A 26,867-nucleotide genomic window follows, 5' to 3' on the forward strand; every position below is an offset into this window, starting at 1 on the left:
TGATAGGGGAGGGGAGGGAAATATATTCCTGGTGGTGGGGTCCGTTTGGAGGTGGCGGAAATGACGGCGGATGATCCGCTGTACATGGAGTTTGGTGGGGTGATAGGTGAGGACCAGTGTGGTTCTGTCCTGGTGGCGGTTGGAGGGGCGGGTCTCAAGGGCGGAGGAGCGGGAAGTGGAAAAGATGCGGTGGAGGGCATCGTCGACCACGTCTGGGGGGAAATTGCGGTCCTTGAAGAAGGCGGCCATCTGGGTTGTACAAATTTGGAATTGGTCCTCCTGGGAGCAGATGCGGCGGAGACGAAGGAATTGGGAATATGGCATGGTGTTTTTACAGGGGGTAGGATGGGAGGAAGTGTAGTCTAGGTAGCTGTGGGAGTCGGTCGGTTTATAGTAAATGTCCGTGTTGATTCGATCGCCCGAGATAGAAATGGAAAGGTCTAGGAAGGGGAGGGAGGAGTCTGAGACGGTCCAGGTGAATTTGAGGTCGGGGTGGAAAGTGTTGGTAAAGTGGATGAACTGTTCAACTTCCTCGTGGGAGCACGAGGCAGCGCTGATACAGTCATCGATGTAGCGGAAGAAAAGGTGGGGGGTGGTGCCAGTGTAGCTGCGGAAGATGGACTGTTCCACATATCCTACGAAGAGGCAGGCATAGCTGGGGCCCATGCGGGTGCCCATGGCGACTCCTTTGGTTTGGAGGAAGTGAGAGGATTGGAAAGAGAAGTTGTTCAGGGTGAGGACCAGTTCAGTCAGTCAAAGGAGGGTGTCAGTGGAAGGGTACTGGTTGGTACAGCGGGAAAGGAAGAAGCGGAGGGCTTTGAGTCCTTCGTGATGGGCTATGGAGGTGTTGGGATGTCATGTTTTCCCTGAAGCATCGAAGGCTGAGGGGTGATCTTATAGAGGTTTACAAAATTATGAGGGACATGGATGGGGTAAATAGGCAAAGTTTTTCCCCTGGGGTTGGGGAGTCCAGAACGAGAGGGCATAGGTTTAGGGTGAGAGGGGAAAGATATAAAAGAGACCTAAGGGGCAATGTTTTCACACAGAGGGTGGTATGAGTATGGAATGAGCTGCCAGAAGAAGTGGTGGAGGCTGGTACAATTGCAACATTTAAGAGGCATTTGGATGGGTATATGAATACGAAGGGTCCGGGTGCAGGCAGGTGGGACTAGATTGGGTTAGGATATCTGGTTGGCATAGACGAGTTGGATCAAAGGGTCTGTTTCCATGCTGTACATCTCTCTATCTCTATATGTTCCACTCCTCCTTATTTCCATCACCCCCAAATGTTTCCTCTTCAACTAACTAACCAGTTCTATTTTGAAAGCTTTGAATAAATCTGCCTCGACCATACACTTAGCAGTGTATTCCCGATCATACCCAGCATTGAGAATAAGAGTGCAGATTTCAAATACGTTATAAGAGAAGGAAATGTGAGGTGAGAAAGAAACACGATGAGTAATTAGATCTAGAATAAGTTGCATGGAACAGTGGTTTGGAAAGGTTCAGTCAAGCGCCTGAGATAATTGTTTATCATCAATTAATGTTCAAGATTACGTAGAAAGCTCAGGAGAATGGTACAAGGTCAGAAACGTATTTAGAGAACCATATGGAAACAATGGGCTGAATGGCCTGCTTCCAAGCTTTAGTAGTAGAGTGGTTCACAATTGTTCAATGAGTCTCCAGCCAGTCAGTTATGAACATCAGGCTGATGTGCTAATCTGTATGGTCAGTCAGGGAGGATCGATCAGATCAATGTTCGGTGACAATTAATGATTGGGTTACTGTATTGATTGGTACTAGGACCTCAGCTATTCACAATATATGTCAATGATTTAGATGGGAGAACAGACTGGAATATTTCAAAGTTTGCAGATGACACAAAGCTGGGTAGATGGCTGCACGGTGAGGAGGATGCAATGTTTTTTGGATTGGCGCAGTGAGTGGGCAAATATATGGCATTTGCAGTCTGTGTGGAAAATGTGAGATGATTCACTTTGGTAGCAAAAATAGAAAAGCAGATTATTTGAATGGCTGTAAATTGAGAGAGACGAATTTTGACCGAGACCTCTGTGTCCTTGTGCACCAGTCACTGAAATTAAGTGTGCAGGTGCAACAAGCAGCAAAGAAGGCAAATGGTATCTTGGTCTTCATAGTGAGAGGATTCAAGGGCAGGAACACAAGGCAGTCTTGCTGCAATTATACAGGGCTATGGTGAGGCCACAGCTGGAATACCGTGTGTAGTGTTGGTATCCTTATCTGGGGAAGGATGCTCTTACTATGGTGGCAGTGCAGCAAAGGTTTACCAAATTGAATCCTGGGATATGAGAGGAGATTGCATCAGTTAGGATTGTATTGACTGGAATTAATAATAATGAGGGATGCTTCTCACAGTATTCAAAAGTTTTCTCCAGTGTGTAATCACAAAATGAATAAAACAAGCTCATAACTAAGGACTAGCTGGGTCAGTCAGAAATCAGTGGTCAATAAGGAGATTCCGTTCTTGAGGTTGGGAGATTTGTTAACAAAAAATTCACCATCTAATAATCTGATCAAATCTTAAACATTGTATTCAGAGCAGGAGATAGCCACTTGGCCCATCGATTCGAGAATGTGGTGCTGGAGAAGCACAGCAGGCCAGGCAGCATCTGAGCAGCAGGAAAATCGACATTTTCGGTAAAAGTCTTTCATCAGGAATCTTGTACAAATCATTGAGCCTGCTGTATCATTCAATACAATCAATGTCTACTTGACACATACTCAATACCTAAGCTTCCACAGCCCTCTGGAGTACAACATTCCAAAATCTGGGGGCATAAAAAGGGGAAGTGGTGGCACAAACACATGAGGTGGGTGCACAAAAATGGAGGAGGGATAACATTTGGGAGAGATCAACAGTTGGGAGAGGATGAGTCCCAAATACATGTGGGAGTGGGGGCAAGTCTCATGATTTTTGGGGTTGTGAAATCTGAGGATTGGAGAGGTGCAAAATTTAGGAACATAAAAGAGGGGGAACATAAGGGCTTGAAAATATTTTCAGGGGCTGCAAATTGTAGAGGTCACAAAATTGTGGGGTGGGGGAGTAGAATGTTGCAAAATTGTTGCAAAGGCAACACTTGGGGAGGTGCATCATTTGGGAATGGCCCTAATTTGAGGAGGGGCCACAAAACCTGGGATGGGTCACAAAATCAGAGGAGGTACTTTGCAGAGGGCTGCATAATTTGGTGACGGTGCTGCAAATGCAACAATAGTTTGGAGGAGGAATACTTGGAGGTGCAAAATTTGGCAGGACCACAAAACCTGGGAGTGTGCAAAATGTGGAGAAGGCTGCAAAATGTTGGTTGTCATAGAAAAATGGAGAGGGGTGCAAAATTTGGGGAGGCATGCAAATTTTGAGGGAGGGCACAATATGAGGATTGCAAAATTGGAGGGCGCCACACAAACCAGGGAGGGGGAACCAAACATAGGTGTATAAAACTTATAAGAGGATGCAATACTGGAGGTGGGTTGGAATATTTGTGCGGGGGGGAGGTGAATGCATAATTTTGGAGGTGAATAATTTGTGGAGGGACTACAATACCTGGTGGGATCTGCAAAGAGACAGAAAAATAAAAGTTACAATGGAAAAGAAAGAGGGAGTGGAAAATGGGAACAGGACATAGGGCAAAAAGACACAAGGGCCGAAGTGAAGGGGCACAAAAACTGCAAAAAATAGCAGGAAAAGTGGAGATAGGAAGAAAAAGAGATGGGGAAAAGGTAGCATGAGAGAAGACAGGGAAAAAAGAGGTGGAGGGATAAAAGAGAAGGAAAAAGAAGAAAGAAAAGAGTGGGGAAGAACAGAGATAAAGCCAGAAAGATGAAGAGTCAGAAATACAAGAGAAAAGAAACAGAGAGAAAAAAAGACTGAAGCGAGGAAGAAATGAAGTGGTGAGACAGGGAAAGAAAAAATAAAGAGCAAGAAAGAACAGAAACATGGAGTAAAGACAGAGAAAGTCACAGCGATGCAAAGAGACACAGAGAGAGCAAGAAAATGGCAGAAAGATGTCAGACAGAGAGATAGACCAGTTAAGAAAAGACATGGAGAGACTCAGGAAAGGATTGTCACCATTACAGTAGATCCCAACACTCTCAATGGTTTCTCCTATCCCTCTCTCCCATGAGGGATAGACCCTGCTCCTGGAGCCTGCTTCAGCTTGGATGGTTCAGGGAAGGTAGGGGGAGGATAAAAATTCAAAACTGGCACTGAGGTTCTAACAATACCTCACACACACACAGAGGCAAACCCACTGATACTCACCCCTTCTACTCCGTTCAAATGGCACAAGGAGCTATGGCTGCCAGGGTCTACTTTAAATACCTTCAGTTCTGTCACTCAAAGCCCTCTCTCAACCAAAATCCCAGCTCATCCAGTCAACTCCCAGTTCCCTGTACCTGGAGTAACTTCCCCCAGGAGTAGAGCATACTAAGAGGCACTTTGTGTGAGATTAAAGAGGGGAGGGAGGAGGTGTGAGAGAAAGCAGCAGGTCAATAGTTTAGTTCGGACTGGATGCCAAAACGCTTTTTAAAGATGTACTGCCCTGCTTTAATAAAGGTAACAAGGAAAAGTGAGAGTGATTGCCTTGACATCAACGTAACATTTAGTTGAGTGTGGCACCAAGGAGTCCTACTAAAACTGAAATCAATAAAGTTCAGAATCAAAACTCTCCATAAGCCTTCTTCCAACATAACTTCCAACATCACGACGTTCACTGATAATTTTTGTTCATTTTACAATTCATCAGTCTTCTGAAGCAAGAGCTGAGAAACATCCAGGCTTGGGCAATGAATGTCAAGAAAGATCTATGTCATATGAGTGCCAAAAGGTGACCATCACCAATAAGAATTCTGTCTGTCCCTCTCCTGTCCCACATACTCACCTCATACACTGGCCACAGACTTAAAACCCACATCAAGACAAAGCTGCAGTTTCAAACCAGCAGCAGCCAGAACACATGTTAATTTAGACAATGGAAGAAAGGCTTCTGTAACCAATGGACAAATTTGTTCCACAAGGGAACACAGGATTTTCACACCCACCAACACAAGGTGTAAGTGGGACTGCAAGTCAGCAAGTTTACTTTAAACAAGATTCTGAAAATTCTATTGATGAATCAATGCAGCTTACAAACAAGTTGTGATTACACAAATCTCTTGTACGAATTAACATAGTTTATTATACAAATGAACCTGAGCTTACCGAATAGATCAATGATATACTTTGGGACATTATGTGTGCATCTGTATATGGCGGTGTTTGTGAGTGTCTGTGTCTCGATATGTCTATGACCATGTATGTTTCTGTGTCTCTCTATCTGTACATGTATGTTTCTGTATGTATTTTTCTGTGCCTGTTTGTAATTGGTGTGATTAGGTCTGTCTGCAATAGGACACACTATCCGTGGAGGGGAGTTTGAGTGTGGCTGTGTTTACCCGTCTATGTGTGTGTCTCAGTCTGTGTCTCTCTGAATCTGGTTTTGTGCCTCTCTGTGTGTCAGTGTGTGCATGTGAATGAATGAAATAAACTGTAATGAATCAATCACGGTCTCTCTCTCTCTCTTTCTCTCTCTCTCTCTCTGTCCGACTGTTGTCGAGAAATGGCACAATGCCACCCTCTGCTGGCCACCCAACGTAACATCACAAGCATCGCATATTTCCTTATTCCACTGCGTCTGCTTACTGGTACTCCTCCAACGTATTGGTAACCCAGTTCTCCAGGGGATTGGATCAATTCACCGATCACATCGATCAACTAGTCCTCCATTACTTTCAGCAGAACCAGATCCCAATGGGCATGTTTCAATCGTCAATGCAGAAATGAGAAAAAAAAATCAAACCGCGCTAGCAAATCTTAGCAGGACTTAGACACTTAATGGGAGTGCTAGGGAATGTTGCTGAACAAAGAGATCTTGGAGTGCAGGTTCATAGCTCCTTGAAAGTAGAGTCGCAGGTAGATAGAATAGTGATGAAGGCATTTGGCATGCTTTCCTTTATTGGTTATTGAGTATAGGAATTGGGAGGTCATGTTACGGCTGTACAGGACATTGTTTAGGTCACTGTTGGAATATTGCGTGCAATTCTGGTCTCCTTCCTATCAGAAAGATGTGAAACTTGAAAGGGTTCAGAAAAGATTTACAAGGATGGTGCGAGGGTTGGCATATTTGAGCTATAGGGAGAGGCTGAACAGGCTGGGGCTGTTTTCCCTGGAGCGTCGGAGGCTGAGGGGTGAACTTATAGAGATTTATAAAATCATAGAACATAGAACATCAAAACGCAGTAAAGGCCCTTTGGCCCTCGATATTGTGCCGACCTGTGAAATTAATCTGATGCCCATCTAACCTGCACTGTTCCATTCTAATCCATATGTATGCCCAATGCCCATTTAAATGCCCTTAAGGTCGGCGAGTCTACGACTGTTGCGGGCAGGCCCTTCCACTCCCCGACTACTCTTGAGTGAGGGAAGTGCCCCTGATATCTGTCCTAAATCTATCACCCCTCAATTTAAAGCTTTATCCTCTCTTGTTAGCCTTCACGATCCGAGGGAAAATGTTCCCCCTATTTAACCTCTGATTATTACGTCTCGATTAAGTTTCCTCTCAACCTTCTCTCCAACGAAAACAGCCTCAGCCTTTTCAGGCACGACTTTCCTTCCACACCAGGTAACATCCTAATAGAACATGGAACGTGCAATGAGGGGCATGGATAGGATAAAGCCCTGGGGTGAGGGAGTCCAGAACTAGCGGGCATAGGTTCAGGGTGAGAGGGGAAAGATATAAGAGAGACCTAAGGGGCTTTTTTTTCATGGAGAAGGTGATGCGTGTATGGAATGAACTTCCAGAGGATGTGGTGGAGGCTGGTACAATTACATCATTTAAAAGGCATCTGGTTGGGTATATGAACAGGAAGTGGTCCGAGGGATATGTGTCAAGTGCTAGCAAATGGGAATAGATTAGGTTAGGATATCTGGTTGATATGGACGAGTTGGACAGAAGAATGTGTTTCCGTTCTGTACACCTTTATGTCTCCATGATTCCAAAACTCAGACGAAGGACAACCTCGGGAATCTGGTGCCCCACATGCGGTGCAGATCATTCATTGAGTCTGTTCAATAATGAGATTGACTGGTTCCTACAGACTAAAGACATCGATGGCTCAGGGGAGTGTTGAGAAAATATTGGAATGCATTTTTCAATATCAATCCAGTTTAGCACTGTGTAGTTAAGCAATTTCCTCAAATAAGTCAGGAACTACTGGTGAAGTCGATCGAAGAACCCCACGTTACAACCAATTTGCCAACCGCTGAGGTATAACCCGACATATTAAGCAATCGAAAAGAATCTAGCTCCAATGGAGGAATCGTTCCGCGCGCCGTACTTATATGGCAGAGTGAGCTATGCCGAGGTTCTGAGTTTAAGCATCACATGGAGCAGTTTCATCTTCTCATCGCCGATGCTGAGTTGACTAAAAAATACCAGTTTCCGTGGATTGAGAAATAGCTCACCAATCAACCAACACGTCCTGGAAATAATCAAAACGTGAAGAAATATATCGGGAGAAGCAAGAGAAGGTGATCTTGTTCAATTCGACGATGATTCTCAGAGAGCTGACTGCACTGAGTTAAATTGCGGGGAAAAGCTGTTCAGCTGGTATCTTTTAGTTCAATTTGCAGCAAACTCGCACAGGTTGTTTTGATAATCAAAAATGAATTAAATTTATCTCATTGAACAGTGTGAATGTTGTATTCAACTTTGTTTGGAACATTTATCAGCTTAAAATACAGAACTGCTGAGAAGAAGAGGATTCAAAATGCAAAAAGACAGCGCCTTGTTTGTGGGTTTCTTGAGTGGAGATCAGAGTGTACTAAATGGACCGAGCATCATCTGAATGTGATCAAATCTTTAAGGCACCAGGGTAAAGCAGGAATTGCATCTCCGAGAGACGGTTCACTTCAGACTCACGAGGGTCCAACTTTTCAAAACCATCAGCTTTTTTGCAAGTGTTCAATAAACCTCTCCACACGTGAGGTCAAAGAAATTCAGAGTTGTTCTCCATCCACTAATCGACTTTCTCCCACTGTTAAATTCTTTCCTTAGGGAATGGGGGTGCAGCCACATAATTCTTTGAAGTTTGAGGCACAATTGACAGGATGTTTAACAGTCTTTTGGTAAGCTTGCCTTTGTTGGCTCAATGTTTGTGGAATGGAATTCGGAAGCCAGGTTGAGATTGTACAGGACACTGGTGAGGGCTTTTCTGGAATGCTGTATCCTGTTCTGGCATTATCAAGCTGTCGAGGGTTCAGAAGAAATGTACCAAGATTTTGCCTGGTATGGAAGATTTGCGTTATAATGGAAGGTTAGTCAGACTGGGACTTTTTGTGTTCGAGGGTAGGAGATGGAGAGGGGAGCTTGAGAGAAGTTTATAAAATAATGAGAGGTATAGGTGATGTTAACGATAGTTGTCTTTTCCCTAGGTTGGGAGGATTCAAGATGCAGAGGCACATTTTTAAGTTGAGAGATATTTTTAAAAAACATGAGAGGCTTTTTTTGTTTCACACAGGGTGCTTTGCGTGTGGAATGAACCCCTTGAGGAAGTGTGGATGCAGGTACAATTACAACGTTTAAGAGTCATTAGAACAGGTACACGAATAGGAAAGGTTTGGAGGGACAGGGAGCAGGATCTGGCAGGTAGGACGAGTTTAGCTTGGGATTCTGTTCGGCATGGAGTCTTTGGACTGAAGCGTTTGTTTTAGTGCTGTATGATTCTGTGACTCGATACTCGTGTGAATTTTAAAACATGCTGGAATCAGCTTCTGTGTACGGTTTCTGGGAAAAGAAAAACAAAACATTCAGGAGATAAATAATTCTCTGAGTGAAAGAAACTCTGCTCTCGTCCTATATTTATCATACACCGTTTTAAATCTCTGACTTATTGATTCACCTGAAAGAGGGAATTCACTTCCTACTCAGTTAGTTCGAACATCACATCATCTGGAAAATCTGTTAGTTTACTTCCCAATTTTTCCTGTTTCTGCAACAGCATTTCCAGAATCTCGTGAATAAAATCCTTCAGCCTTCCCACCATCCCGATAAACCCCGTCTGTGTCCTTTCTGTCTTCATATCCCAGGAAACACTTCTTTGTCCTTTCCAAACTTTTCACATTTGTGGTGAAGATTGAAGATCAGGATTACACACAGTGCTCTAAGTGAGGCGGAATCATGGATATTACACTTGTACAAAGATCTCTACGCTTCTGTAGTATGATTTATTCAATTATAAACTCAAGTAATCCAATTCGTTATCTAAGCACATCATGAACATTGTCTCTATGGCGACCAAGATCTCTCCACTGACTTCTCTTTATTCGTTCATAGAATATGGGACTGGCTTGGAAGGTCAATCCCCGTGATCCCCGTGACTCTCAATTGTTTCAAAACGTAAGTGAGATTTAACCACCTCACTGTGGGGTATAATCACTTCTACTGCAGGTTGAATAAGGACAATAACTACCTTTAAACTGTCATTATGATTCAGAAATCGACACTTCAATGCAAACCTGTCCTATATATCGTGTGCTTTCTTTCTATATCAGTGTCCCGTTTGTGTACATTTCTTCATTTTACCCTTGGTCGAATTGTACACGATGATTAATTTTAGTGGATGAAGATATTGTCCTCAAATCTCATTATTCTAAACTCCATGGCACATGGACTGATTTTTTTGATATGCTCCCGGGGGACAATCTTCTCATTCCTTTGAATCCACTGAATATTTCTGATATGATCTTGAAGGCATATTTCCTTCTCCGGGTTTGGTAATCATCACACACTGGCCGACATCGGTGTGCTCATTAATACCAAGACAATTGCAGTTAGAGTCATATCCAAATTTCACAATCTGATTTCAAGAAAGTTTGTCCCAACAGTTACATTCCTCACTGTTGTTTGTTTGTGGATGATAAGCTTTCCTGAATTGTACAGCTTCCTGACTCACTGTGCACAGTGATTTACAAAATTCTGAGAATGCTATCACTCACTGTTATCCCTTTCGAATCCCGTTCTATATATTGCTATCACATAATTGATCGAATTACCTTAGTTTTCCAACTATTCCAACCAATCTCACTCATGATTATCATGTGGAGATGCTGGTGTTGGACTGGCATGGACAAAGTCAGAAGCCTCACGATATCAGGTTTATTTGAAATAACAAGCTTTCGGAGCGCTGCTCATTGATCAAGATAAATTATTAATTTATTAGAGCGGTACTTTCTAGACGCAACCACGAAAATGAAACTGAGGTAATTAATGACCTCAGAGTGCAGGACCCCCTCTGTAACTGAGTTTCCCGTTTACTTTGAGGGAGAGAAGGTTGGCCCTAAGCCAATCGTTTAAATCCTAAGCAAGGGCAATGGTATCAGGATGATGTTAGGGCTGAAGTTAAGTTGAAAATTAAATGAAGAGAGGGGTCAGCGTAGATGCTTTGCTGAAAAACTGCATGAATCCATGTAAGATAGTGTTAATTCATTTTTTTAAAGATTAGAATCAATCCAAACATTTTGACACAGAGAGCAGCACACAGAGGTGCTCAATACATTATCTGGGCTGACACCAAGTTTTGCGATTTACATATGAAAGAAATGACACTATCACGGTCATTCTAACAGGTGAGAGATTTAACAAACAATCAAGATATTTTTCAATCTATAATTTCAGTTACATCACACTGTAAACTTTTACTATAAGTTCTGTGTCTTACAATCGTGGACTCCACAACCACCTGCTGAAGGAGCAGCACACGGAAAGCTAGTGTTTCCAATTAAACCTGTTGGGCTGTAACCTGTGATTTTTAACTTTGTACACCCCAGTTCAACACCGGCATCTCCAAATTATGAAGTCAGGCCAGTTTAACACAAGCTCCTCAGCGACGATCGTGACCCGAGACAAAGGAGCCGGTGAAATTGTGGCATTTCGACCACCGAACCAGCTGAGAGTCGCTCAGAGCGAAGTACATCCCACGTTGCAGCAGGAATTCCAAGCAGCAAAGAATGTCAAGAATATCTGCTTCTCGTTCAGTCTCCTTGCTCTCGGGATGGTGCTGTTTGTCCCTTCCCCCTCGGACCAAGCTGTCTCCATTAGCGGAGAATTCAGCCATACAGGCAGCGCCAGGGCAGGGAAGGGCAAATGCTGCCATTTTGCCTCCTCCAACTTTGATTGTGAACTTCCTCATTTACCTGAGACAGAGACAAAGGTGCTGAGCTGGTGGGAAAGAGCGAAATGGACACCAGGGACACGTGGGTAACTTAATATGGGATCTTTCTATGCAGCCTATTTGCTGTTGAGGATCCGTCTTCACACAGTATTCCTGCAGAAAGATCTTCGCAATGCGGGGTCGCTTTCTCTGCTGTGATCGGGCAGCAGTTAGTATCTGATCCCCAACGGTCCCAGATTAAGAGAATCCGATGGAAACCCTCACTCCCGGAGAGTCACCCCACGGCCCGGAGCTGGGGGGCTGCGGACAGTCGAAAGCGAAAGGTAGGGTTAAAAATGGGCCATTGCTTCTCCCTCAGCCGCTCTGTCCCAGAGACAGGGAGAGGGGCTTCACAAACATGTGGGTTCCTTCCCGCACAGATAGAAGCTGTTCAGCCCATCGAATCCACTGCGATTGTCTGTTGCTTCTGTCTCTCTGAGGTCATTCACAATTGGTGATATCTGTCGGAATAATGGGGAACTGTGTCTGTGTGGTGATGCTGTCTCCTATTTGTTGTTATTTACAATTTCCCATCTTCCCGGGAGGAGGCTGCTGTGTGGAACAGCGTGGGGAATTACTGCAGGGCGTCCTGAGCATCAAACACACTGTAACTGATGTGTTTCACCTTCACGCATTTATTATGGAGGATTCATTCAAGGTCGGATTGCGAGGGCAAACAACGTGAGATATTTAACAAAACCCAACAGTGCTGCGGATGCTGTAAGTCAAGAACAGCTGAAACGTATCAGCAGGTTGAAAACAACTACCATCATGCACTCCCCACACAACGGGAGCAAGAGACAGGGCTTGTAGGGGATTTGAACCCGGGACATCTCACAGATGCGAAAGTTTACCCCAAGCGAGAATCGTACCGGGAGAGCAACGAGTGCGCCGTAGCATAACTGTCTTTGAATATAAACCCAGTGACACTCAGGCGGTGACAATGTCCCCACCTCGGATGCAGGGGACCCGGGTTCAAGTTCCATCTGCTTCAGAGCTGCGCAGGGTGTTTCCATAAAAATACTATTGTCGTTGCTTCAGCCAGTAAAAACTACAATGAACAGCTCCTTCCCATTCTGTCTCTCTGCTCACAGGAGGCTTCCCTTTGCTCCCTCCCCGCGGAACCGGGATCTCTCCACGGGAAGATAGATGCAACCATTTCCCTCCACGGGGAGGCAGTGCTGGGGGCTAGTCCAAGCTCTGCAGCTCCCTCTCAAATCACTGGAAGCGGGGAGATGCAGGAGCAGCAGAATCAGGCGACTGGGATCTTCTGTCAATGACATTGATCAAAGACAGAGAGAAGGATACGGAGCTGCTGGGAAAGAATGAAGTCAAAATGGGATCCTTTTCTCTGGTAACTTAATGTGGGATCTTTCTGTGCAGCCCTTTTGCTGTTCAGGATTATTTTTCACACATCAATCCTGCAGTAAGACTTTAGCAATACGAATGTACGTTCATTTGCTTGGACCGGGCTTGATTTAAAATCTGACATGAATGGTCCCAGATTACCAGAATTTGAGGGAAGCCCTCACTCACCGAGAGTCATCCCCATGGCCCAGGCTGCGGGGCTCCAGACAGTCCAACACGGAAGGGTGAGTTAAAAATGGACCATTATTTCTCCCTCAGCCGCTCTGTCCCAGAGACAGGAGATGAGCATCACAACCGCGTTTTGTCATTCAGACAGAAGCCGTTCAACCTATCGAGTTCACGGCCACTCTGTCGCTTGCATTTGTCTAAGGTTATGACTAATGGGGAATTGCGGAATTGTGTCTTTGTGGTGATGCGGATTCAACATGCTGATCCTTTTGTTATTCACCGCTTTCCATGTCACCGGGAGGAGGCTGCTGTGTGGAACAGCGTGGGGAATTACTGCAGGGCGCCCTGAGCATCAAACACACTGTAACTGAGGTGTTTCACCTTCGCCCGTTTATTCCTATCTCAGAGAGCAGCGTTTGCAAATTAGATCAGAGCAGACCCATCGAGAACAGAAGAGCATCCAGACCTTCACAAGCGCGTCACCCCACCCTGTGTAAATGTGGCCCGTGTATCAATATGAAAGATTTATTTCAGATCCATGGAGTGACGGGAAGCAGAAAGCTGATTAAAAATGCAGCGAGTAGAACAGAGTTGTGTTACAGAGGAACACTGTCGGGACGGGGCACACATGCAGCAACATGCAGCTCGCTCACAGACCCGGACCACTCCCTGTGTGAAAACAGTCTTGCTCATGGCACTTTTACTCCTTTTCCCGGAGACTTAAAATCTCTGTCTAATCGTTCTCGATCCTTTCAGATGTGGCAGCATTTTCACTCCCGTATTTCCTCTGTCCAGATCCCCCATGACTTGGAAAGCTTCAATCAGACCAGCTTTCAGATTTCTGTTCTCCAAGGAGAAGTGTGTCTACTTCCCAATCTCTCTTCATTGCTGACATTCCTCAAACACTGCACCTTTCCTGTGAACCTGTCTCCAACCACTTCACCGCTTCCTGACGTTTCACACCCAGAATTCAGCAATGATGCAGCTGGGGGGATTCACTCAGAGTCGGATGGCGGGGGCGAACACTCGGAGACACTTGTTTTCACTTTGACCAAGTGATAGCCAATGCCCCATCTCTACTTCAGGTAGTCAAACCGCATTGAGCGAAGCTACTTTGTTGGAAAGCGGATCGTGCATTTTAGCGAAACTGAGAACAAGCAACAAGAGCTCGTCCGGGATTGGAACTGCTGACCTCTCCCATGTGTACAATATAACAAAGCGGAATCACAGGCTTCGAAGACCGAACCATCGGAGAAAACGAACAGCGCGCGTCTTATCAGCTGAGACTGTCTCAGAGCGAAGTCCATCCCACCTTGTTCCGGGAATTTGAAGCAGTGAAGAGTTTCAAGAACAGACGTTTCGTCCCCTGTCTAGATGACATCCTCAGTGCTTGGGAGCCTCCTGTGAAGCGCTTCTGTTACCTCCAACATTTATAGTGGTTTGTTTCTGCCGCTTCCGGTTGTCAGTTCTAGCTGGCCGCTTCAGTGGCCGGGAAATTGGGTGCAGGTCGAAGTTTTTTTGATAGAATCTATGGATGAGTGCCATGCCGCTAGGAATTCCCTGACTGTTCTCTGTTTGGCTTGTCCTATAAAAGTAGTGTTGTCCCAGTCGAACTCATGTTGCTGGTCATCCGCGTGTGTGACGACGAAGGATAGCTGGTCATGTCGTTTCCTGGCTAGTGGGTATTCACCAGCGGCAAAAATATGCGGCTCCAGAGACGCAATCAGTCGGCGCGCAGAACTCATACGTGAATGTTTCGGCGAGCGCAATGCCGAGGGAGTTAATTCGAGCCTCACCTGGAGCAGTTTTGAGGTTTGAGGCAGTACTTATATGTCAGTGTCTCGGCGTGCGCAATGCCGAGGTTGTGAGTTCGAGCCTCACCTGGAGCAGTTTTGTCTGCTCATGGCCAAAGCGTCTATTGGAAATTTCCAGTTTCTCTGCTTTGACAAATGTCTCGGCAATCAATCAACGTATCCTGGAAATATTTGAAATCTGAACAGATATCTGGGGGAGCACATGAGCAGGTGATCTTGTTCAGCTCAAAAATGCTTCGAATCAGCGGCCTGCTTGATTTAAATTGCCGGCAAGCCATGTTTAGTTGGTATTTCTTTATTCAACTGGCTACAAACTCACACAGGTCGATGTAGTAATCTAAAAGGAATTAGATTTATCTCATTGAACCGTATGAATGGAACATTCGGCTTTGCTTGGAACATTTGTCTGATTCAAATAAAGAACTGCTGAGAAGAAGAGGATCAAAATGCAAAAATACAGAACCTTGTTTGTGGGTTTCTTGGGCGGAGATCAGAGTGTTCCAAATGGACCTAGCATCATCTGAGTGTGATCAAACCTTTAAGGCACCAGGGTAAAGTAGGAAGTGCGTCTCCGGGAGATGGTTCACTTCAGACTCACGGGGGTCTAACTTTTCAAAACTCTCAGCTTTTTTCATACTCAATCTGAAGTGTTCAATAATCTTCTTCACACGTGAAGTCAAAGAAATTCGAAATTGTTCCCCAACCACCGCAAGTGGCTTTCTCTGACTGTTAAATTCCCTCCTGAGGAACCGAGGGTTGCAGGCACATAATTCTTTGAGGTTTGAGGCACACGTAGACACGTTGTTTGAAGGTCACCACTCAGCCTCCGATGATCGAGGGAAAACAGCCCAAGACTGTTCACCCTCGGACTTTAGCTCAAGTCTTTTTAACCTGGCAACCTCCTTGTAAATCTTTTCTTAACACATTCATGTCGGAAGGTTTGAGTGGGATATAGGACAAATGCTGGCATACAGACGAGGTTAGATTAGGATATCTGCTCGGCATGGACGGATTGGACCGAAGGGTATGTTTCTATTTGTGTATGATGCCAAAACTCAGAGCAAGATCAACTTCTGGAACTTGGTGCCGAAGATAAGATCAGTAATTGAGGCTAACAGAGAATGAGATTATAAGGTTTCTCCTGACTAAAGACCTCAATGGCTCAGAGAACAATCGAAGAAAATATTGAAAATACATTTTCCAATATCAATCCAGTTTAGCATTGCGTAATGAAGCAAATTCCTCAAATAAGTGAGGAACCACATGTGAATACAACCGGAAAATATTACATCACATTCAATTTGTCAACCGCTGAGGTATAACACGTGATATTGGGAGCCGTGTCTTTATGCAGCTCCAGTGGCGCAATCGGTCAGCGCGCGGTACTTATATGTCAGTGTCTCGGCGTGCGCAATGCCGAGGTTGTGAGTTCGAGCCTTACCTGGAGCAGTTTTGTCTGCTCATGGCCAAAGCGTCTATTGGAAATTTCCAGTTTCTCTGCTTTGACAAATGTCTCGGCAATCAATCAACGTATCCTGGAAATATTTGAAATCTGAACAGATATCTGGGGAAGCACATGAGCAGGTGATCTTGTTCAGCTCAAAAATGCTTCGAATCAGCGGCCTGCTTGATTTAAATTGCCGGCAAGCCATGTTTAGTTGGTATTTCTTTATTCAACTGGCTACAAACTCACACAGGTCGATGTAGTAATCAAAAAGGAATTAGATTTATCTCATTGAACCGTATGAATGTTATATTCGGCTTTGCTTGGAACATTTGTCTGATTCAAATAAAGAACTGCTGAGAAGAAGAGGATCAAAATGCAAAAATACAGAACCTTGTTTGTGGGTTTCTTGGGCGGAGATCAGAGTGTTCCAAATGGACCTAGCATCATCTGAGTGTGATCAAACCTTTAAGGCACCAGGGTAAAGTAGGAAGTGCGTCTTCGGGAGATGGTTCACTTCAGACTCACGGGGGTCTAACTTTTCAAAACTCTCAGCTTTTTTCATACTCAATCTGAAGTGTTCAATAATCTTCTTCACACGTGAAGTCAAAGAAATTCGAAATTGTTCCCCAACCACCGCAAGTGGCTTTCTCTGACTGTTAAATTCCCTCCTGAGGAACCGAGGGTAGCAGGCACATAATTCTTTGAGGTTTGAGGCACACGTAGACACGTTGTTTGAAGGTCACCACTCAGCCTCCGATGATCGAGGGAAAACAGCCCAAGACTGTTCACCCTCGGACTTTAGCTCAAGTCTTTTTAACCTGGCAACCTCCTTGTAAATCTTTTCTGAACACATTCATGTCGGAAGGTTTGAGAGGGATATAGGACAAATGCTGGCATACAGACGAGGTTAGATTAGGATATCTGCTCGGCATGGACGGATTGGACCGAAGGGTATGTTTCTATTTGTGTATGATGCCAAAACTCAGAGCAAGATCAACTTCTGGAACTTGGTGCCGAAGATAAGATCAGTAATTGAGGCTAACAGAGAATGAGATTATAAGGTTTCTCCTGACTAAAGACCTCAATGGCTCAGAGAACAATCGAAGAAAATATTGAAAATACATTTTCCAATATCAATCCAGTTTAGCATTGCGTAATGAAGCAAATTCCTCAAATAAGTGAGGAACCACATGTGAATACAACCGGAAAATATTACATCACATTCAATTTGTCAACCGCTGAGGTATAACACGTGATATTGGGAGCCGTGTCTGTATGCAGCTCCAGTGGCGCAATCGGTCAGCGCGCGGTGCTTATATGTCAGTGTCTCGGCGTGCGCAATGCCGAGGTTGTGAGTTCGAGCCTCACCTGGCGCAGTTTTGTCTGCTCATGGCCAAAGCGTCTATTGGAAATTTCCAGTTTCTCTGCTTTGACAAATGTCTCGGCAATCAATCAACGTATCCTGGAAATATTTGAAATCTGAACAGATATCTGGGGAAGCACATGAGCAGGTGATCTTGTTCAGCTCAAAAATGCTTCGAATCAGCGGCCTGCTTGATTTAAATTGCCGGCAAGCCATGTTTAGTTGGTATTTCTTTATTCAACTGGCTACAAACTCACACAGGTCGATGTAGTAATCAAAAAGGAATTAGATTTATCTCATTGAACCGTATGAATGTTATATTCGGCTTTGCTTGGAACATTTGTCTGATTCAAATAAAGAACTGCTGAGAAGAAGAGGATCAAAATGCAAAAATACAGAACCTTGTTTGTGGGTTTCTTGGGCGGAGATCAGAGTGTTCCAAATGGACCTAGCATCATCTGAGTGTGATCAAACCTTTAAGGCACCAGGGTAAAGTAGGAAGTGCGTCTCCGGGAGATGGTTCACTTCAGACTCACGGGCGTCTAACTTTTCAAAACTCTCAGCTTTTTTCATACTCAATCTGAAGTGTTCAATAATCTTCTTCACACGTGAAGTCAAAGAAATTCGAAATTGTTCCCCAACCACCGCAAGTGGCTTTCTCTGACTGTTAAATTCCCTCCTGAGGAACCGAGGGTTGCAGGCACATAATTCTTTGAGGTTTGAGGCACACGTAGACACGTTGTTTGAAGGTCACCACTCAGCCTCCGATGATCGAGGGAAAACAGCCCAAGACTGTTCACCCTCGGACTTTAGCTCAAGTCTTTTTAACCAGGCAACCTCCTTGTAAATCTTTTCTTAACACATTCATGTCGTAAGGTTTGAGTGGGATATAGGACAAATGCTGGCATACAGACGAGGTTAGATTAGGATATCTGCTCGGCATGGACGGATTGGACCGAAGGGTATGTTTCTATTTGTGCATGATGCCAAAACTCAGAGCAAGATCAACTTCTGGAACTTGGTGCCGAAGATAAGATCAGTAATTGAGGCTAACAGAGAATGAGATTATAAGGTTTCTCCTGACTAAAGACCTCAATGGCTCAGAGAACAATCGAAGAAAATATTGAAAATACATTTTCCAATATCAATCCAGTTTAGCATTGCGTAATGAAGCAAATTCCTCAAATAAGTGAGGAACCACATGTGAATACAACCGGAAAATATTACATCACATTCAATTTGTCAACCGCTGAGGTATAACACGTGATATTGGGAGCCATGACTGTATGCAGCTCCCGTGGCGCAATCGGTCAGCGCGCGGTACTTATATGTCAGTGTCTCGGCGTGCGCAATGCCGAGGTTGTGAGTTCGAGCCTCACCTGGAGCAGTTTTGTCTGCTCATGGCCAAAGCGTCTATTGGAAATTTCCAGTTTCTCTGCTTTGACAAATGTCTCGGCAATCAATCAACGTATCCTGGAAATATTTGAAATCTGAACAGATATCTGGGGGAGCACATGAGCAGGTGATCTTGTCCAGCTCAAAAATGCTTCGAATCAGCGGCCTGCTTGATTTAAATTGCCGGCAAGCCATGTTTAGTTGGTATTTCTTTATTCAACTGGCTACAAACTCACACAGGTCGATGTAGTAATCAAAAAGGAATTAGATTTATCTCATTGAACCGTATGAATGTTATATTCGGCTTTGCTTGGAACATTTGTCTGATTCAAATAAAGAACTGCTGAGAAGAAGAGGATCAAAATGCAAAAATACAGAACCTTGTTTGTGGGTTTCTTGGGCGGAGATCAGAGTGTTCCAAATGGACCTAGCATCATCTGAGTGTGATCAAACCTTTAAGGCACCAGGGTAAAGTAGGAAGTGCGTCTCCGGGAGATGGTTCATTTCAGACTCACGGGGGTCTAACTTTTCAAAACTCTCAGCTTTTTTCATACTCAATCTGAAGTGTTCAATAATCTTCTTCACACGTGAAGTCAAAGAAATTCGAAATTGTTCCCCAACCACCGCAAGTGGCTTTCTCTGACTGTTAAATTCCCTCCTGAGGAACCGAGGGTTGCAGGCACATAATTCTTTGAGGTTTGAGGCACACGTAGACACGTTGATCGAGGGAAAACAGCCCAAGACTGTTCACCCTCGGACTTTAGCTCAAGTCTTTTTAACCAGGCAACCTCCTTGTAAATCTTTTCTTAACACATTCATGTCGGAAGGTTTGAGTGGGATATAGGACAAATGCTGGCATACAGACGAGGTTAGATTAGGATATCTGCTCGGCATGGACGGATTGGACCGAAGGGTATGTTTCTATTTGTGTATGATGCCAAAACTCAGAGCAAGATCAACTTCTGGAACTTGGTGCCGAAGATAAGATCAGTAATTGAGGCTAACAGAGAATGAGATTATAAGGTTTCTCCTGACTAAAGACCTCAATGGCTCAGAGAACAATCGAAGAAAATATTGAAAATACATTTTCCAATATCAATCCAGTTTAGCATTGCGTAATGAAGCAAATTCCTCAAATAAGTGAGGAACCACATGTGAATACAACCGGAAAATATTACATCACATTCAATTTGTCAACCGCTGAGGTATAACACGTGATATTGGGAGCCGTGTCTTTATGCAGCTCCAGTGGCGCAATCGGTCAGCGCGCGGTACTTATATGTCAGTGTCTCGGCGTGCGCAATGCCGAGGTTGTGAGTTCGAGCCTCACCTGGAGCAGTTTTGTCTGCTCATGGCCAAAGCGTCTATTGGAAATTTCCAGTTTCTCTGCTTTGACAAATGTCTCGGCAATCAATCAACGTATCCTGGAAATATTTGAAATCTGAACAGATATCTGGGGAAGCACATGAGCAGGTGATCTTGTTCAGCTCAAAAATGCTTCGAATCAGCGGCCTGCTTGATTTAAATTGCCGGCAAGCCATGTTTAGTTGGTATTTCTTTATTCAACTGGCTACAAACTCACACAGGTCGATGTAGTAATCAAAAAGGAATTAGATTTATCTCATTGAACCGTATGAATGTTATATTCGGCTTTGCTTGGAACATTTGTCTGATTCAAATAAAGAACTGCTGAGAAGAAGAGGATCAAAATGCAAAAATACAGAACCTTGTTTGTGGGTTTCTTGGGCGGAGATCAGAGTGTTCCAAATGGACCTAGCATCATCTGAGTGTGATCAAACCTTTGAGGCACCAGGGTAAAGTAGGAAGTGCGTCTCCGGGAGATGGTTCACTTCAGACTCACGGGGGTCTAACTTTTCAAAACTCTCAGCTTTTTTCATACTCAATCTGAAGTGTTCAATAATCTTCTTCACACGTGAAGTCAAAGAAATTCGAAATTGTTCCCCAACCACCGCAAGTGGCTTTCTCTGACTGTTAAATTCCCTCCTGAGGAACCGAGGGTAGCAGGCACATAATTCTTTGAGGTTTGAGGCACACGTAGACACGTTGTTTGAAGGTCACCACTCAGCCTCCGATGATCGAGGGAAAACAGCCCAAGACTGTTCACCCTCGGACTTTAGCTCAAGTCTTTTTAACCTGGCAACCTCCTTGTAAATCTTTTCTTAACACATTCATGTCGGAAGGTTTGAGTGGAATATAGGACAAATGCTGGCATACAGACGAGGTTAGATTAGGATATCTGCTCGGCATGGACGGATTGGACCGAAGGGTATGTTTCTATTTGTGTATGATGCCAAAACTCAGAGCAAGATCAACTTCTGGAACTTGGTGCCGAAGATAAGATCAGTAATTGAGGCTAACAGAGAATGAGATTATAAGGTTTCTCCTGACTAAAGACCTCAATGGCTCAGAGAACAATCGAAGAAAATATTGAAAATACATTTTCCAATATCAATCCAGTTTAGCATTGCGTAATGAAGCAAATTCCTCAAATAAGTGAGGAACCACATGTGAATACAACCGGAAAATATTACATCACATTCAATTTGTCAACCGCGGAGGTATAACACGTGATATTGGGAGCCGTGTCTTTATGCAGCTCCAGTGGCGCAATCGGTCAGCGCGCGGTACTTATATGTCAGTGTCTCGGCGTGCGCAATGCCGAGGTTGTGAGTTCGAGCCTCACCTGGAGCAGTTTTGTCTGCTCATGGCCAAAGCGTCTATTGGAAATTTCCAGTTTCTCTGCTTTGACAAATGTCTCGGCAATCAATCAACGTATCCTGGAAATATTTGAAATCTGAACAGATATCTGGGGAAGCACATGAGCAGGTGATCTTGTTCAGCTCAAAAATGCTTCGAATCAGCGGCCTGCTTGATTTAAATTGCCGGCAAGCCATGTTTAGTTGGTATTTCTTTATTCAACTGGCTACAAACTCACACAGGTCGATGTAGTAATCAAAAAGGAATTAGATTTATCTCATTGAACCGTATGAATGTTATATTCGGCTTTGCTTGGAACATTTGTCTGATTCAAATAAAGAACTGCTGAGAAGAAGAGGATCAAAATGCAAAAATACAGAACCTTGTTTGTGGGTTTCTTGGGCGGAGATCAGAGTGTTCCAAATGGACCTAGCATCATCTGAGTGTGATCAAACCTTTAAGGCACCAGGGTAAAGTAGGAAGTGCGTCTCCGGGAGATGGTTCACTTCAGACTCACGCGGGTCTAACTTTTCAAAACTCTCAGCTTTTTTCATACTCAATCTGAAGTGTTCAATAATCTTCTTCACACGTGAAGTCAAAGAAATTCGAAATTGTTCCCCAACCACCGCAAGTGGCTTTCTCTGACTGTTAAATTCCCTCCTGAGGAACCGAGGGTTGCAGGCACATAATTCTTTGAGGTTTGAGGCACACGTAGACACGTTGTTTGAAGGTCACCACTCAGCCTCCGATGATCGAGGGAAAACAGCCCAAGACTGTTCACCCTCGGACTTTAGCTCAAGTCTTTTTAACCAGGCAACCTCCTTGTAAATCTTTTCTTAACACATTCATGTCGGAAGGTTTGAGTGGGATATAGGACAAATGCTGGCATACAGACGAGGTTAGATTAGGATATCTGCTCGGCATGGACGGATTGGACCGAAGGGTATGTTTCTATTTGTGTATGATGCCAAAACTCAGAGCAAGATCAACTTCTGGAACTTGGTGCCGAAGATAAGATCAGTAATTGAGGCTAACAGAGAATGAGATTATAAGGTTTCTCCTGACTAAAGACCTCAATGGCTCAGAGAACAATCGAAGAAAATATTGAAAATACATTTTCCAATATCAATCCAGTTTAGCATTGCGTAATGAAGCAAATTCCTCAAATAAGTGAGGAACCACATGTGAATACAACCGGAAAGTATTACATCACATTCAATTTGTCAACCGCTGAGGTATAACACGTGATATTGGGAGCCGTGTCTTTATGCAGCTCCAGTGGCGCAATCGGTCAGCGCGCGGTACTTATATGTCAGTGTCTCGGCGTGCGCAATGCCGAGGTTGTGAGTTCGAGCCTCACCTGGAGCAGTTTTGTCTGCTCATGGCCAAAGCGTCTATTGGAAATTTCCAGTTTCTCTGCTTTGACAAATGTCTCGGCAATCAATCAACGTATCCTGGAAATATTTGAAATCTGAACAGATATCTGGGGAAGCACATGAGCAGGTGATCTTGTTCAGCTCAAAAATGCTTCGAATCAGCGGCCTGCTTGATTTAAATTGCCGGCAAGCCATGTTTAGTTGGTATTTCTTTATTCAACTGGCTACAAACTCACACAGGTCGATGTAGTAATCAAAAAGGAATTAGATTTATCTCATTGAACCGTATGAATGTTATATTCGGCTTTGCTTGGAACATTTGTCTGATTCAAATAAAGAACTGCTGAGAAGAAGAGGATCAAAATGCAAAAATACAGAACCTTGTTTGTGGGTTTCTTGGGCGGAGATCAGAGTGTTCCAAATGGACCTAGCATCATCTGAGTGTGATCAAACCTTTGAGGCACCAGGGTAAAGTAGGAAGTGCGTCTCCGGGAGATGGTTCACTTCAGACTCACGGGGGTCTAACTTTTCAAAACTCTCAGCTTTTTTCATACTCAATCTGAAGTGTTCAATAATCTTCTTCACACGTGAAGTCAAAGAAATTCGAAATTGTTCCCCAACCACCGCAAGTGGCTTTCTCTGACTGTTAAATTCCCTCCTGAGGAACCGAGGGTAGCAGGCACATAATTCTTTGAGGTTTGAGGCACACGTAGACACGTTGTTTGAAGGTCACCACTCAGCCTCCGATGATCGAGGGAAAACAGCCCAAGACTGTTCACCCTCGGACTTTAGCTCAAGTCTTTTTAACCTGGCAACCTCCTTGTAAATCTTTTCTGAACACATTCATGTCGGAAGGTTTGAGAGGGATATAGGACAAATGCTGGCATACAGACGAGGTTAGATTAGGATATCTGCTCGGCATGGACGGATTGGACCGAAGGGTATGTTTCTATTTGTGTATGATGCCAAAACTCAGAGCAAGATCAACTTCTGGAACTTGGTGCCGAAGATAAGATCAGTAATTGAGGCTAACAGAGAATGAGATTATAAGGTTTCTCCTGACTAAAGACCTCAATGGCTCAGAGAACAATCGAAGAAAATATTGAAAATACATTTTCCAATATCAATCCAGTTTAGCATTGCGTAATGAAGCAAATTCCTCAAATAAGTGAGGAACCACATGTGAATACAACCGGAAAATATTACATCACATTCAATTTGTCAACCGCTGAGGTATAACACGTGATATTGGGAGCCGGGTCTTTATGCAGCTCCAGTGGCACAATCGGTCAGCGCGCGGTACTTATATGTCAGTGTCTCGGCGTGCGCAATGCCGAGGTTGTGAGTTCGAGCCTCACCTGGAGCAGTTTTGTCTGCTCATGGCCAAAGCGTCTATTGGAAATTTCCAGTTTCTCTGCTTTGACAAATGTCTCGGCAATCAATCAACGGATCCTGGAAATATTTGAAATCTGAACAGATATCTGGGGGAGCACATGAGCAGGTGATCTTGTTCAGCTCAAAAATGCTTCGAATCAGCGGCCTGCTTGATTTAAATTGCCGGCAAGCCATGTTTAGTTGGTATTTCTTTATTCAACTGGCTACAAACTCACACAGGTTGTAATCTAAAAGGAATTAGATTTATCTCATTGAACCGTATGAATGTTATATTCGGCTTTGCTTGGAACATTTGTCTGATTCAAATAAAGAACTGCTGAGAAGAAGAGGATCAAAATGCAAAAATACAGAACCTTGTTTGTGGGTTTCTTGGGCGGAGATCAGAGTGTTCCAAATGGACCTAGCATCATCTGAGTGTGATCAAACCTTTAAGGCACCAGGGTAAAGTAGGAAGTGCGTCTCCGGGAGATGGTTCACTTCAGACTCACGGGGGTCTAACTTTTCAAAACTCTCAGCTTTTTTCATACTCAATCTGAAGTGTTCAATAATCTTCTTCACACGTGAAGTCAAAGAAATTCGAAATTGTTCCCCAACCACCGCAAGTGGCTTTCTCTGACTGTTAAATTCCCTCCTGAGGAACCGAGGGTTGCAGGCACATAATTCTTTGAGGTTTGAGGCACACGTAGACACGTTGATCGAGGGAAAACAGCCCAAGACTGTTCACCCTCGGACTTTAGCTCAAGTCTTTTTAACCTGGCAACCTCCTTGTAAATCTTTTCTGAACACATTCATGTCGGAAGGTTTGAGAGGGATATAGGACAAATGCTGGCATACAGACGAGGTTAGATTAGGATATCTGCTCGGCATGGACGGATTGGACCGAAGGGTATGTTTCTATTTGTGTATGATGCCAAAACTCAGAGCAAGATCAACTTCTGGAACTTGGTGCCGAAGATAAGATCAGTAATTGAGGCTAACAGAGAATGAGATTATAAGGTTTCTCCTGACTAAAGACCTCAATGGCTCAGAGAACAATCGAAGAAAATATTGAAAATACATTTTCCAATATCAATCCAGTTTAGCATTGCGTAATGAAGCAAATTCCTCAAATAAGTGAGGAACCACATGTGAATACAACCGGAAAATATTACATCACATTCAATTTGTCAACCGCGGAGGTATAACACGTGATATTGGGAGCCGTGTCTTTATGCAGCTCCAGTGGCGCAATCGGTCAGCGCGCGGTACTTATATGTCAGTGTCTCGGCGTGCGCAATGCCGAGGTTGTGAGTTCGAGCCTCACCTGGAGCAGTTTTGTCTGCTCATGGCCAAAGCGTCTATTGGAAATTTCCAGTTTCTCTGCTTTGACAAATGTCTCGGCAATCAATCAACGTATCCTGGAAATATTTGAAATCTGAACAGATATCTGGGGAAGCACATGAGCAGGTGATCTTGTTCAGCTCAAAAATGCTTCGAATCAGCGGCCTGCTTGATTTAAATTGCCGGCAAGCCATGTTTAGTTGGTATTTCTTTATTCAACTGGCTACAAACTCACACAGGTCGATGTAGTAATCAAAAAGGAATTAGATTTATCTCATTGAACCGTATGAATGTTATATTCGGCTTTGCTTGGAACATTTGTCTGATTCAAATAAAGAACTGCTGAGAAGAAGAGGATCAAAATGCAAAAATACAGAACCTTGTTTGTGGGTTTCTTGGGCGGAGATCAGAGTGTTCCAAATGGACCTAGCATCATCTGAGTGTGATCAAACCTTTAAGGCACCAGGGTAAAGTAGGAAGTGCGTCTCCGGGAGATGGTTCACTTCAGACTCACGCGGGTCTAACTTTTCAAAACTCTCAGCTTTTTTCATACTCAATCTGAAGTGTTCAATAATCTTCTTCACACGTGAAGTCAAAGAAATTCGAAATTGTTCCCCAACCACCGCAAGTGGCTTTCTCTGACTGTTAAATTCCCTCCTGAGGAACCGAGGGTTGCAGGCACATAATTCTTTGAGGTTTGAGGCACACGTAGACACGTTGTTTGAAGGTCACCACTCAGCCTCCGATGATCGAGGGAAAACAGCCCAAGACTGTTCACCCTCGGACTTTAGCTCAAGTCTTTTTAACCAGGCAACCTCCTTGTAAATCTTTTCTTAACACATTCATGTCGGAAGGTTTGAGTGGGATATAGGACAAATGCTGGCATACAGACGAGGTTAGATTAGGATATCTGCTCGGCATGGACGGATTGGACCGAAGGGTATGTTTCTATTTGTGTATGATGCCAAAACTCAGAGCAAGATCAACTTCTGGAACTTGGTGCCGAAGATAAGATCAGTAATTGAGGCTAACAGAGAATGAGATTATAAGGTTTCTCCTGACTAAAGACCTCAATGGCTCAGAGAACAATCGAAGAAAATATTGAAAATACATTTTCCAATATCAATCCAGTTTAGCATTGCGTAATGAAGCAAATTCCTCAAATAAGTGAGGAACCACATGTGAATACAACCGGAAAGTATTACATCACATTCAATTTG

At 43.9% G+C, this 26,867-nt stretch overlaps 8 non-coding genes across 8 annotated transcripts; all 8 read left to right on the forward strand.

The window, feature by feature from the left end:
- Positions 1-15,986: 15,986 nt before the first annotated feature.
- Positions 15,987-16,082, forward strand: trnai-uau (transfer RNA isoleucine (anticodon UAU)). Its single transcript has 2 exons — positions 15,987-16,024; positions 16,047-16,082. It is a non-coding gene; the product is annotated as a tRNA-Ile (tRNA).
- Positions 16,083-17,360: 1,278 nt separating this feature from the next.
- Positions 17,361-17,456, forward strand: trnai-uau (transfer RNA isoleucine (anticodon UAU)). Its single transcript has 2 exons — positions 17,361-17,398; positions 17,421-17,456. It is a non-coding gene; the product is annotated as a tRNA-Ile (tRNA).
- Positions 17,457-18,734: 1,278 nt separating this feature from the next.
- trnai-uau (transfer RNA isoleucine (anticodon UAU)) lies at positions 18,735-18,830 on the forward strand. The gene is made up of 2 exons: positions 18,735-18,772; positions 18,795-18,830. It is a non-coding gene; the product is annotated as a tRNA-Ile (tRNA).
- Positions 18,831-20,080: 1,250 nt separating this feature from the next.
- On the forward strand, positions 20,081-20,176 carry trnai-uau (transfer RNA isoleucine (anticodon UAU)). Its single transcript has 2 exons — positions 20,081-20,118; positions 20,141-20,176. It is a non-coding gene; the product is annotated as a tRNA-Ile (tRNA).
- A 1,278-nt stretch (positions 20,177-21,454) lies between these two features.
- On the forward strand, positions 21,455-21,550 carry trnai-uau (transfer RNA isoleucine (anticodon UAU)). Its single transcript has 2 exons — positions 21,455-21,492; positions 21,515-21,550. It is a non-coding gene; the product is annotated as a tRNA-Ile (tRNA).
- Positions 21,551-22,828: 1,278 nt separating this feature from the next.
- Positions 22,829-22,924, forward strand: trnai-uau (transfer RNA isoleucine (anticodon UAU)). Its single transcript has 2 exons — positions 22,829-22,866; positions 22,889-22,924. It is a non-coding gene; the product is annotated as a tRNA-Ile (tRNA).
- A 1,278-nt stretch (positions 22,925-24,202) lies between these two features.
- On the forward strand, positions 24,203-24,298 carry trnai-uau (transfer RNA isoleucine (anticodon UAU)). Its single transcript has 2 exons — positions 24,203-24,240; positions 24,263-24,298. It is a non-coding gene; the product is annotated as a tRNA-Ile (tRNA).
- A 1,244-nt stretch (positions 24,299-25,542) lies between these two features.
- On the forward strand, positions 25,543-25,638 carry trnai-uau (transfer RNA isoleucine (anticodon UAU)). Its single transcript has 2 exons — positions 25,543-25,580; positions 25,603-25,638. It is a non-coding gene; the product is annotated as a tRNA-Ile (tRNA).
- The last annotated feature ends 1,229 nt before the right edge of the window (positions 25,639-26,867 follow it).

This window comes from Chiloscyllium plagiosum, unplaced genomic scaffold, assembly GCF_037043375.1.
Source record: "Chiloscyllium plagiosum isolate Xiang-an unplaced genomic scaffold, Cpla_swu_hap1 HiC_scaffold_21, whole genome shotgun sequence".
NCBI classification, from domain to species: domain Eukaryota; kingdom Metazoa; phylum Chordata; class Chondrichthyes; order Orectolobiformes; family Hemiscylliidae; genus Chiloscyllium; species Chiloscyllium plagiosum.